Genomic DNA, 9,981 nt, shown 5'->3' with positions numbered 1-9,981 from the left:
CTGAATAACTGCACATTGCCCCGGTAATAAATCAGGGAAATTAAAAGTGCTGCCCTGATACTAAAATCATGACTGCACACATATAAGTAAAAACTGCCATATTACATTGTGATTTGCCCAAAATACATTTTAAAAGCTACCTACAGATTGGGAATTTTTTTTATTATACAGCTAATGAATAAAACTAGTCACTTATATTGTTCAAAAAACATAGTATGCGGAAAAATGGGTGCAGTCTGTTGCACATACAGTAACTTATTTTTAGGACATGGAAAAGTAATACACTTAGAAATCTAGTCATATTTGAAAAAAACTTGAAACATACAGCAAACATCCAATAAAGCATCAGCACTAGCATGGAAAGTCAAATTAAAATGCTAATATTAGAGCTGGCAGACTCTTAAAAATGTACATGTTTTCTAAAACAATAGCAAAGCCCAGGACCCTAGCAGCTAAAACAGTAGAAGCTATAAGATTTGTGGTGAGCACAAACATACATCAGGGAGGGTGACATGTGCATACAACCAGACAAAGCCTTAACTCCATTATTTGAATGTCACAGCTCACCGAGTCTCTGCTCCAAAAAACATTTGTGTAGCAGCCATGGGCCAGCTGCCCTTTTCATCTTTTTTTCTGAAAGCTTGACCAAATGACCCGGCTTCCAATATTGGTCCCTAGAATTAACCTTGTGTGCTTGGTGTGCTCCTTTGTGTTCTTTTCCTCAACAGAAGTGAATGCTTACCATCTTTCTCTTCTCCCCCCACCCTTCAATTTGGACTTCACTTTTACTGCTTCATTTTCATGCTCTGAGTGGGTTAATTTTGCTCCCAGGTGCATATTTATGCACCTGTTCTAACATGTCTACCAGCAGCTGGACTTTTCCATCTGACTGCTTTACAGTGTGTGTGGGGGGGGGAACCAATCAGGATTTTGTATATACAGAGCTTTTTAACATATTGCTGCAGAGACCCCCATCATTGATCTAAGTTTCCGTGATACATTGCTCCAGCCTAGCACTAATAAGACAGCAGGGGCATTGAATAATGCCTAAGTAAAGGTGCTTCATGAATTCCATTGAAAAACATGAGTTGTTATTTTACACTAGACAAGGAGAACTGAGCTGTTTATTTGGCTTTTTAAAAAGAAGGATGCCATAAAGATGAATTGCTATCAATAATCTTTCAGATAATCAGCCGATGATAATTGCATGTTGCCAAATAACAATTACATCAGTTTAAGAAAAATAAACTTTTCTTTTTATTTATTTAAACTAAGAGGGGTGCGGAGAGAGGGACGGTGGGGGGGAGAGGGAGGGTGGGAGGGAGGGAGAGAGAGAGAGAGAGAGAGAGAGAGAGAGAGAGAGAGAGAGAAGAGCAAGGGTATCACGATTAAGTTCTCTGTTTTATTAACAAGGCAATGCAACTAAGGGGTTACCAACAACTTTTCTATTCTGATCTCTTCTATATTTCATTTTTTGTAATGGAACAAAATGTTAATTTACCACAATGTCTTGATGTAGCCATTAGTTTGACTTTTGTTATGAATTAAAGGGGACTGTTTTATAGAGCTAGCATTTTAATTATCCATAATGTTGTATTCAAGTAAGTGAAGTGAAATGTCATTGGTACCCATCAATTTCCCATTAGCTGCTGGTCACTGTTAATCAGATTGTTATTGCCATTAATACCTGTTGAAAGTTTCCACCCATGCCAATCTTGAATCATTCGTGAGCTATACAAGATCAGATCATAAGTGCAAACATACATAACTGAATGATTAAGCTGATCTATGATTAACTTAGCCACTGTTTCATTTGTATCTATGAAGGAGCATTTAGTCTTATAGACAACCAGGTCTCCATATGACATGAATGGAGCTGTATTCATGTCATATGGAGTTACAATATAGCAGGCCACATTTTTCAAGTAGCATGTTGTACAAACCTAGGCCATATAACGAGTTTATGGTTCGGTATGTCATGGAAAGACTTTAAAAAAGGATAGCTAGGGTGAATGGAAAGAAGTGACTTCACAATTTTACCTACTGGTAGATTAAGCATTTTGTGAGAGGGCTGGTAGCAGTGAGAATCTGTTTGTTCTGCTGTCTTACTGTAAGGTGCATCTATGCCCTTCACAATGAGAGTAGCTTTTAATACGCTAAGAATATTTTCAGATGAATGACTTCTAGAATTTAACAATGGGAAAAAGTACCACAGAACTATTTTCACCTTTTCCTCCCACCCCCATATATTTTTATTAAGAAAAGACATGAAAAGCCAGCATGGATCTAAGTTGGAGGATAACGTCTGGACTTCCTGTAAAACTGTGAAAAAGGCAGGATAATCATATGATAAAAGCCTCACCTAAGTGAGTCTGCTTGACTTTTTCCCAATTGTTTTCCAGCTTGAAATTATCTTTCTTTGAACAACCAATTCAACTGTACTGAGAAATTCCAGCAAAGATAATGACAAATGTAAATTTTCCTTCACACTAAATGTAAAAAAACTGTTGGAAAGGGGTAGGAATCAGATGGAAAAATTACTTAGGAGGAAAGGTTTGTGAAGATTTTCTCCCTTCACCCTTCTGTTTGATTCAGTCTTCAGAAGCTGATATTATTAAGGTGGAGAAAAAAGGAAGAATTACTTAATACATTAGGCATCAGGGTTTTGATAAGTGCTGACATTCACTGAGATTATCTTGATAGACTTTTTCCAGTTGACAATTTCAGAAGATAGGAAGAGATTATAACTGCACTGTAAGTGATTAATCTAGAGAGTGTTCACCTTGTTACTTTTGCTAAGTATACCATATTTAATTGCATAATCCATAGTATGTAATTTAGGAAGAAGGAATTTCCTTGAGAAGTACATCCAGCAAATGTTCCTAGTTTTTTTGTTACATAGATACAGTGGACTGTGCAATGTTGATAACCTGCTATAAATAAAAGACTTTTCAGCAGATAGGCTTAATGGAATTCCCTTTATTATTTGTCTTATTTAATATAAAGATAAGGGATAAAAGTAACTGCAAGACGCAAACAGGAAACTGGCTTCAAAGAGTTTGTCATGAAACTGATTCATTGCCACAATTGAGAACTGTTTGTGAGTTATGATTTTGCAAGATATGCCATTGTATCTTTTTGTTTCTGGGTACACTTAGTAGTCCTTTTGAAAATAGCATTCAAGAAGTAGTTCAGAGTGCTAAAAGGTCTAATAATGTGGTAGGAATAAGTCCCTACACCTGGAAAACCCTAAAACATCCAAATGTTCTCAATGATACAATAGTATTTTATTTAGCTACTGAGATGACAGTAAAATTGACATGGTTTTTCCTAAAGCCAGTCTGCAGAGCTTGTTCTCACAGTGGTGGTACTAGTCATAATAAATTATAATTTACATCTTTTTCTGACTGAGAAAAGCAGTTAAAACAGACTAAAAGGAATTTTCTCAGGAGGAAATGTATAGTATTTTAGAATAGTCAACTCTGGTGGGTGTTATAACAGGCAACATAATTCTTTTTTTGTATCAATAATAAAATAAAATATCTGAAGATGATGATGATGCAGATGATGATGATGATGTTATTCATCAATCGAATCTGACTCTTGGGGATTCTATGCGCCAGGTCTCTCCACATCCTCAGATCTTGCACTGTTTCTTTGAGTTTTTCTATACTCCGGCTGGTGTCAGCTTTGATGGAGTCCAGCCACCATGTTCTTTAGTTTCCTTTTACCACTATCTTCCAAACATAATTGTCTTCTCCAGTAAATTCCCCTGCATGACAGGATCAAACTGAGAGGTAGTTTCACAATTTTGCCTTCTAGTTACATGCCTGGTGTTATACGCTCCAGTAATTTCTTGGTCATCTTTGCTGTTTTAGGAATATACAGGAGTCTTCTCCAGCACCACAGCTCAAAAGAATTGACTTTCTTCCCATCTTGTTTTTTTTTTTCCCAGGCTCAACTTTCTTAACCATAGGTAGCTACCAGGAACACAGTAGAGTGAACTAATCTACATTTGGTTGCCAGAGTGATGTCTTTGCTTTTCTATATTTGGCTCATGTTCATCATTGGTATGAGATACAGTGCAAGCCAACATTTTATATTTGTGTTGCACTAGAAGTTGTCTTTTACAAAAATAGCTTTTGCCTGATTTCATTCAGCTCTAGAATTTAAACTAACCTCTTCTTCGATGTGGCTCTTTGAAGACTGAAATATTTCTTTTGTTAGGAAAACATAAACACACACACAGGTATTCACAGAAGTGAATACACTTCTGGCTCCAATTAGAATTATTAATTCTAATTAATAATTAGAATTAATTCTAATTCTAATTATTAGAATTAATAATTAAATTCTATTAATTTAGGACTAATAGAAGGGATCTGCAACCACTGGGCTATGTTGTCCTTTCAGCTCTCTGCTCTGCTACTCTGCCTTCTTGATTTAACAACAAAAGATGGGAATAATCGATAGAGATAACCAATGAATTTAAACCATCATCTTCTGAAGGTAGGCTTGGAATAAAAACTTTTGAATTTATATTTATTATATCTATATTTATTATAATTATGCACATTCTGTATTTCTTGAGGGGAGGCATTTTAGAAGTGCAATAGTGACAATGGTGCCTCATCATGGTAGGGGAGGGGAGCAATTCCTCACTAGAGCTTAAGCTACTTCCCTCTCATGTTGCTTCCAGCTGTTTTTAAAACAGCCTCAGTAGTTCCAATCTAGGTTGCAGTGAATTGGCAACAAGGAATCAATGGTCCTGAGTCTGGACTATGACCATCACAAAATCTGAATTGTCATTCCCATGCTTCTTAACTTTTTCAACCACACACAGAAAACAAATCTCACTGGCTGGTTTCTGTTTCTGGACTGCTCTACCCATATATGCCCTTCCCTTCCCTTCCCTTCCCGCAGCCTGTTCTTCGCTTGACCAGAAGTTTGCACAAATGGTTGCCTTCACATCGCTTTCCCACATATCTGCTTTGACTACAGTACTGTTCCTTTCTAAATTAATCAAAATGATGGGGAACAAGTTGCTTTTTCTCCTATGTTCCTGGAACCTAGGCCCACGAGAACATTTAGCAATACAGAACTGATATTCCAGCTCCATAGAAACAAAACAATATTCCTAGTAATGTTATCATGATTTTTTAATCTTTTTTGTCCATTTCCAATGTTTTTTTTCTGGCAAGAAATGCCTATTGGATATAATGGATTAGCATAATGATAGCTGCATTCATTTAAGTGCCCATGCAAAAAAGTTATGAAGTTGGGTGCAATTACATAGCAACTGGTTAATGACCACAATGACTGACAACTGTAATTCAGAACTCAGTTATGGTCATAAATGAAGGAAAACCTACAGCTAAGAATAGGAGAAATGCAATTTTAGCCTATCTGGAATGTATTAGGTATGGTAAAATATTCTTAGTGCTTTAAGTCCTGAAGTTTTTTTCTTTCCCCTCTCCAAGTTCATTCAGGCAAAAAAGTTCCACAGCTGCTCATCTTGTCAGATGTTATTTCTTAATTACAACTCTTTATAATCTCTACCACTAGACAACAATGATTTTTTTTAATAACCAGTGCTTTAGAAGTGAGAAATATTTGAATGTTTCTCCACCTTTAGAAGCACATATTGCTCTAGCTCTATCTTATCTTAATATTAAATAATATATGTAAAAACTTGGCCTGTCAGCTGAAGAAAATGTAAAGGCTGGCCATTATTTAGCAGTGAAGCAGAAAAGAAAGGGAAACTAAACAGGATGAGGAAAAAATTGTGCTAGGGCAATTTAGGCAGCACAGCAAACAGGTGTTTAAACACATACAAACTGCGGGTCCTACATCAAATTGTAGATCACATCGTGACCAGCTGTAAACTGAGGGCATATACAATATCTTATTTTTTTAATATAAACAATGCCTCACTTTAACGATTAGGGGGCCTAGACATGGGTATTTGAACATAGATCTTTTTAACATTTCTATTTTATTGTGTATTATTAATCTAGATGAATTAATATATACTGCTAGTTCATGTATGCCATATGCTAAATAAATAAATACATACAAAGAGAGAGAGAGCCTTGTTTTGCCCTGGTATTTTATCACCATTATAATTCTATTCATAGTTATTTATGGGATTTTATGTTTGTGCATCTGTCTTCAGTGCAAAAAAAAATGCAAACCATTGAAAATACTGGCTGTCTCGTGGACTGCAGAGCTCTCTCATCTCAGGCCTGATTTTGAGGCCCTGTGTTGGGAAAGGAGGAGGCCATTTCCTGTTGCCCAGAAATTTAGTGAGTGCTGATTGGATCATAGAACCATCAATCAAAGGACAGTAACACTGGGTTCCTCCTCCTGGTTTATACTCTTGGAGGAAAGAGAAATGAGAAATTTGGGAGCTAGGAGTGGAAGGACAGATGGGAGAAAAGCCTGGAGTCTTAGCCCTAGGAAAAATATTCAGAGTTATAGAGGTGGTTGTCCAAAGGTTGCAAAAGGTGATCTCATAACCCCGGGACACAGCAACCATCATAAGTATGAACCAGTTGCCGAGCATCTGAATTTTTATCACATGATCATGGGATTGTTACAAAGATCGTAAGTGTAAAAAATGGTCATAAATAACTTTTTCCAGTGCCGTTGTAACTTTCATCGGTGACTAAATGAACTGTTGTATGTTGAGGATTACCTGTGCTATGTGTACTTAATCCTGCTTCCAATATTTTGTCTCAACCTTCCTTTGAAATTTCTCTAATCACTTCACAACTCTGAAGCGCATCCTTCAGAAATTGAATTATAATAATTACTCAATTTGTTCCTGTTTTGGGCATTATATCAAACTTAGATATGTTTATAAACTCAGAGAGGATACAGGGACAGCATTTAAAATATAAAAATAAATGACAATTCGCCCATTGGAGGGGGGGGGGAAAGATATCTATATGAAATAATAGACATTTTAGAAGTAAACCTGCACAACTGAAATTTATTTGAAAACAAATAAGAATTTATTCTGTTTCTGTGAAGCATGTGGTTTAATATTTCACTATCTGAAGAACAAGCTGTAAAGCTGGCTATCTAGAACCTGGTGTTAATTATTTGTTTGTTTTGTTCCTAGTTTATGATATTTGGAAATTTAAAATAGAATATATTTGTTACTAGCAAGTCCATTCCTGATGAAAGAAGGAATGTCTCCATTTAGGGCAGTGAATGCTTCAAAATTTATTTAGAAGACTTTTAAGAACAGCGTCTTTTTCCTGGTCATTAAAAATATGTAACTTTTTTCAGTAACCGTTGACTGTAATTGAGCCATGAATTACAATTATAAGTTGTTACAGTCATAGGTCAAGGCATCATGTGACATGTTTACAGTAGTTGTTAAGCAAATGCTGTAGTCATTAAGTGAACGCCAGGACGCTGCAAACAGTCATAAAGATAAGGCAGTTGCCAACCATCCAAACTGCGATCATATGAACACAGAGGTGGGGATATGCGGCTACCATAATTCTTTTAACAAGTTGTAAGTAACTCTGCAGCAGTTCTTCATAACTTCAAATGGCCATTAAGGAACCAGTCATAAATTGAGGACTACTTATAATGAATGGATTGTTTAAATACATATATACAATAAAACATACCTGTAGATTATTGTGGTGGAAACAAAATTTTAGTAATTAATACTTAGAAGAGGAACATTAAATAATTGTATTTAATTAGGGAAAACCCTCATAGTTGTTGGATCTGTCAGGGGAGAGGAGGGCCTGCCTTGTCTTTCCCAAGCCAGGCCACAGCAGGAGGTGATGCATGTCTGATATGGCCCCTCAGCAGCAGTGGTGGCATTGGCAGCAGCCCAGCCAGTGATCACTCCCGCAATCGAGCCACATTCCAGTCAAGGAAGGGCTTCAGCCTCGCTGTCATTCACTGGCAAATATCCAGCTTGGGAAGAGCTGAAAGAGGACTACAAGTCATGGCCGTGACCAGAGCTTCAGTAGTCCCATGGGTAGAGCACACACTGGCCCCTTCACCTTCCTGGAGACCCCGCACGTGCCCTCAGTAGGCAGGCGGGAACGCAGCCAGTCTCTTTGGTGATGCAGACACCGCAACAGTCAGGCAAGCAAGGCTTGAGGGGTGCCTGTTCTGTTTCCCTCTGATGCCCCCCAGGCTGTGGTAACATATACATTTCATTGGAAGACATTGTATGATTCCTTCTGTACTTTCTGCCACATTTGTGGTGCTCCTCTGTTGTTAATGAACAGACAACTTCCCACAGGAAACGCAGAGGCCAAAGGCCACCAAGGGAGTCAGCCACCAGCCACTCCTAGACCCAGGTGAACTGCCCTCCTTGTGTAGGTGTAAAAATGGCCATTGTTTACCTGGTTGCCGAGGGAACAAGGTTGTCAATTGCCCTGAAAAGCCACTAGCCAGTGCACAGCTGTCCATTCTCCCTTCGTGCAGTGAAAGTGCAAGCAACTAGTTGGTCATGGCTGTCAGAAGGCTTATCAGATAATGTGTGGCCATCTCAGCTGCCAAGAAACTGGCAATAGGGGAGAAAATCATGCTTCTCAACTCTTCTGACTGACTCATGTCAATTTCTCTTCTCTTCACAGAACATCTGGAAAAGGTGTTTGCGCCTTTTCTGTTGTCGGAAAAGCAACATTGAAGACTTTTCTGTGCCTCCTGACAGGTACCACCCACTTCTACTTAAACCCTGGGCATGGTGGGACACCATGGTGGGACTGCAAAGCCTGTAAGAGCCTCTCCTCAAAATGGCTTCCTGTCCAGAAGGGGCTTTGGGCAAATAGATGGGCAGGCTGAGTGGCCAGGCTGAGAAAGGAGAGGCTCAGCTAGATAGATGTTCTTTGACATGTCACCTTCTTCTTTTGGTCAGGAATGACGAGGCACAGGAACCGGATGACCAGCAGGGAGAAAAGGTGTTCGGCACTTTTCTGCTGTATGAAGAGCAACATTGAAGACTTTCCTGTGCCACCTGACAGGTACCACCACCTTCTCCTCAAACCATGGGCATGGGAGGCACCATTGATGGACTGCAGAGTCTGTAAGAATCTCTCCTCAAAATGGCTTTAGGGGCAAGAAGATGGGCAGGTTGAATGGCCAGGCTGAGAAAGGATAGGCTCAGCTAGATGGATGTTCTTTAACATGTCACCTTCTTCTTTTGGTCAGGACTGTCGAGGCACAGGAACCGGATGACCAGCAGGGAGAATTGGAGACACATCTTCATGTGTCTGATGGAGGCATATCTTCCTTTCCAGGGGTAAGGATGCTTCTGCAACATGGTCAGTCGGGGTTCATTCTTCAAAACTGGGTCGGGGAAGGGAGGCATTCCCACTTGGGGGGAACCTGGCCAGCCTAGAAAACTGAAGAAGAGCTCTCTGGATTCATGGAAAGATCTTGATGGCTTGGAGGGGAAAATACTGGTAAATACTAAGGAAGAACCATTTTGAGCCTCTTCCTATCAGCCACATTTCCCATGATCTGCTGTGTCTTTGCCCTCTGTAATGCATCCCTTCCCTCGGGGAAGATAAACATTCCACCACATGCAGAGGACTTTTAATGTATAACTTCATTGAACAATTGTCACCTGCAGGTTTTGATGGATGTTGGTGCCACCATCCGGAGCCCCAAGAAAGATGTCAGGCCAGCTCTCATTTTAAGGAGGTTAGTATTATCAGTTGAGGGATTCTGAAGCCCTAAAGAGAAGGGCTAGAAGGTTTGCAGAGGGGAGGCATCTTTACTCTCTGCTTCTACTTCTGCTAAAAGAAGAATGACTCAGGCCAACCCCCTTGGCAGGCCAGCTGGCAGGCCTCTTTAAGCCTTCATGTGTTCCCTCTTTAAAAAGGCTCATGGCCACTTTCAATCTTTGGTCCTTCATTCTCTCCCCAGAAATAAGAAGCTCTCCACAATTTTGGACACCTGCCCTGAATCACTAAGGTGAGATCAGCTCCTTACCATGGT

Source organism: Ahaetulla prasina, chromosome 2 (genome assembly GCF_028640845.1).
Source record: "Ahaetulla prasina isolate Xishuangbanna chromosome 2, ASM2864084v1, whole genome shotgun sequence".
Lineage (NCBI taxonomy): Eukaryota > Metazoa > Chordata > Lepidosauria > Squamata > Colubridae > Ahaetulla > Ahaetulla prasina.
Note: the sequence above shows the minus strand (reverse complement) of the source record.